We start from the raw sequence: 4,148 nt of genomic DNA, 5'->3' as shown, positions 1-4,148 counted from the left end.
GAAATCTATTCATATTTTCTGTTTTACAAGTGTACCTTATTATAACAAGACCGACTGTGATTTATTTGAGAAAAAGTCCTAAGCTAACCTGGAGAAGATTATCGATAAGCCTAGAAATTACCCTTAATTTAAACTCCAACAACTTTTTAGTTCAATGAACGTCAGATTGAGATACTAAATCCATTTCCCGACAATCGCAAGACCAAAGAAAATGAGATGAACATAATATAGCAATATTATTTATATATAATAACAATGTTTACATTGAAAGAAATATAAATTCTATTTTAATTTTTTTATTAACAAGTATTATGTTGATTATAAATAAATTTCACATATAAAAATAATATCAATGGCAAAAACAAAATTACCTGCTTTTTTGTAATTATATATATGTACTTAAAAGAAATGAAAATTTTTACTGGAACTATGCTATGGGTGAGGTGAGTTTCATTATACATATTTAGTATAGTATAATATGTATATCCTGAAACAAAGGATCCAATTATGGCTGAAAATATTAGAACAAAAATTCTCACAACAAACATAATCTGTTAATCTGATCAGTGATATGTCGTATATAATGTATATAAAATCTTTGGAATATGTTTTTGAGGTACAACTAATATTTTCTACAATTTTAAGATTTTGAATATTTTATGAACACATTTAGAATATATAAAATTACTTAAATCTAAATTAAAGGTAAAATTTGAAAAAAGTTAATACAAGAATCTATAAATATTGAAAGAAGGTTTATTGCATATTTGTTGAAATTAACTCTTGATCTGAAAATATAGCAGAACACAGAACATAAAGGTACACATATTTATATATATACAATAATTTAAAAAAATATATATGTAAAAGTTATATGGCATATACGAGTATTTATATATATGTATATTAATATCTGAACTACCCCTAGCATTTTGATTGCGAATTTAGTTTTATACATCCTTCCCATATAATTTTAGATTATTTTTAAAAAGATAATATACTTACATATTTACTTTCTCAAACTATCGCGTATCCATTAGACTTCAAAATCCAGATATGACATTGTGTAACTATCGAACTTAAGAGCACATTTTTATTACTACTGTATTATATGTCCATTCAGTTTTTCAGAATACAGCTTAGATGGCACCTAAGATTTATTGTCTATTATATATTATATTAATAGATCGAAAATGTGAATTTAAATTACACGAGCATTTAATAAAATTATTATATATAATAATGTATGCAATTTGTACTTTTACACCTCTTGAAGTCATTTTTATGCCCACATATCCCATTGACTAAATTTCTTTGATATATTAATTAGTTTAAGATTATATCATTTTGAATATTATTATTATCTAGAATATTATTATTATTAAAAGGGATCGTGCACTGCGACCTTTATATATCTATTGTGCCCCTTAGTCGGATTAGAGTGTTTCTCCAAGTCCGATTTATTGAAAGACAGTATGAAGCCTACCTTATGATGCATGAAATACCCTCCTAGGTGTTTTTTCCGCTTGTGCATCAGTGCCGGGCACTCCCCAAGCACATGGTATGCAGTTTCTCTCTATTCTCTGCAGTATCTACAGTCTCAGTTGGATTGAATCCCTAACGTCGATAGGTGATTATCCAATCTACAGTGATCGGTCAATAACCCGTCGTTATTCTTAGAATAAGAATAAGTTTAATTCCAAATTTATTATCACCATCAATCGTTCCTCACACCCCCATATATTTCGGATGCCATTGTATTTATCAAGGGTTTTATACTTTTAGGCTCACAAAATTAGTGAGACCCAATTTCGAATAATTACAATAATAATGAGTTAAAGTGAACATAGCAAAAAAATTAAGTGAATTTTGATACAAACCCTGAAATTGAAACCTTTAGTATGCTGCACCAAGATTTATTTAGGATTCCAAATGCAGAAAATGACATTGCATTAATCTATTAATATTATTCGCGTAATATTACATTTTTTACGTTATTTCAATAAAAACATTTTTAGTCCCCGATTCTTTTACTTTTCTTTTATTTTGATACTGCATTGTTTACAAGAGTTTAACTCTTGATTTCGTTAGGTCACATACTTTCTGTTTAGCTTCTAAAATAGATGGAATTTATATTAATACCTACTATTGTTTGGGTATCTGAGATGAATCTTTACGGTTATTTAAAATGTCCATATAACATTACCAGTTTCATCGGCGGATAATAGATTCTTCAATGATGTACTGTTATAATTTTATAACTTTTGAACGAATAGAGACGGTATGATTGGTTCTGAAGAGACAGAATATTTTTTTTAAAGTGCTGGCTAATAACACCAAAATCAAAGAGAAATAACTGACGAAGATCAACAAGAGGAAAAAGCAGTGAACATGAGCAAATGCTAGCCTACAGCACTAAAAACGAAAAAAACACTGTTATACTTAAAAAGTATGTTTTTTTATACTGTTTCTGTTTATTGTCACGAATGCATGTTATGCAGAGAGTCAATCCAACTGCTGGCACTATTTTATTGGATTTTAATTGTGCTTAAATTTAAAAGAAAATAATGTTGGCAGGGATATTTACACAAGAATATGCGTATTTGTAACAATATGGACAAATTATAAGATTTATAATAACCATCGTCCGGAGATACAGTCTTCCTTTCTTCCCGAAATCAAAGTTTAGACAGAAAAATAATAAGCGAAGTTAGACTCGAAAATTTCTTGAAAATTCATTCAGTGCACAGTAAGAAAATGTTTAAGTTTGATTGGAATTGAATACGACTTCCAACTTTTCATATTCCACAGATATGTTAATTATTAATTAATGAAAAAAAAAAACAAACACCAAAAATTAAGAATTTGTTTAATTTTACTTAACACATCCAAAAATTTTAATAAAGTACGAGTATCTAAACTTTATTACGAATACACGAGTTAGCACATCGATATCATATACCATATATCATATAATCTGCCTGGCAACGTCTGCACTAGATGAGGTGCAGAGCTGTGGGCATTAAAATAGTTTTATGACAAGAATGTTTGTGATAATCAAAATACAATTTATATTAGATATAATACTGTATACCAAAATGTTATAGATGTATAAAACTAAAGTCGCAATCCTTTTGTTTAAAGCAGAAAAAATAATAACTGCTTATTACAGATTAATATTTATATTAAAAAATAAAAAATAAATAAAAAGAAAGAAATTTGTGTAAAATAAAATAAAAAATATAGTAAAATTACATTTATTGTGATATGGAAGCGTTGGATTGGAAGTGAAAGGAAGCCTTCATCACAGCCTGAAACTGTTCAGTCCATTCGACTGGTTGAAACCTGCATATTTTTAAAATACATATTTTGTATCTATGTATACATGTTTGTATAAAAATCAGTAGGAATATGTAACGCATACGGTTGGTAGTGCGAAAAACTACGAAATACAAAAATATAATTAAATGATTTATATATACGTATATATATATAATATAAAAAGTTTATATATGTACACTTAAGCTGATTAATATGTTTATATTGTATATGCATTTCGAATCAGTAAATAACAATTATATGGCGTTATATAAACTAGAGAATATATGTATGTAAAAAATTTTAATATCTACAATTATGTGTGATACGTACCAAATGTGGAACTAATATCTAACAACTTCGAGAATGGGAACTTGGCGCAAACCCCAATAGCAGTAAGACAAGTAATAAATCTGGCTCAAAGTGCTGAAAGATATATTAGCACAAAATAAAAATAAAAAACAAACAAATTTCATATATTAAAAATATATGAAATTCTATTTTACTATTTAATTTTTTTTTTCATTTTTAATATTTATTTAAATGTATTATTTCGTAATTAAGTATTTACCTACAAACAATTTATATAAATATTGTATGTGTTTCCTATAAATTATTTATATTATTTTGTTAGTTTTATTCGTGTATTATTAATGGTGAGGGTCATATAAAAAATGTTGCAACATTTTATAGAGACAATAAGTATTTTTACATAAAAATTTTTTATATATTGCATTATATTATTATTAAAAACATTTATTTTCTTGCGTCAATACGTAACTTAAAGGCTATAATAAAAAAGTTCATATGCAAATTTTATTAAAATTATA

The 4,148-nt window shown here is 26.5% G+C and overlaps 1 long non-coding RNA gene across 1 annotated transcript; it reads right to left on the bottom strand.

The window, feature by feature from the left end:
• Positions 1 to 750: 750 nt before the first annotated feature.
• On the bottom strand, positions 751 to 3,813 carry LOC119685740. Its single transcript, XR_005252826.1, has 3 exons — positions 3,652 to 3,813; positions 3,256 to 3,442; positions 751 to 788 (listed from the first exon to the last, which is right to left on the bottom strand). It is a non-coding gene; the product is annotated as an uncharacterized LOC119685740 (long non-coding RNA).
• Between the last annotated feature and the right edge of the window lie 335 nt (positions 3,814 to 4,148).

Source organism: Teleopsis dalmanni, chromosome 2 (genome assembly GCF_002237135.1).
Source record: "Teleopsis dalmanni isolate 2A chromosome 2, ASM223713v2, whole genome shotgun sequence".
In the NCBI taxonomy this organism is placed as follows: domain Eukaryota; kingdom Metazoa; phylum Arthropoda; class Insecta; order Diptera; family Diopsidae; genus Teleopsis; species Teleopsis dalmanni.
The sequence above is the reverse complement of the archived record's forward strand: the minus strand, read 5'-3'. Positions and strand labels throughout refer to the sequence as shown.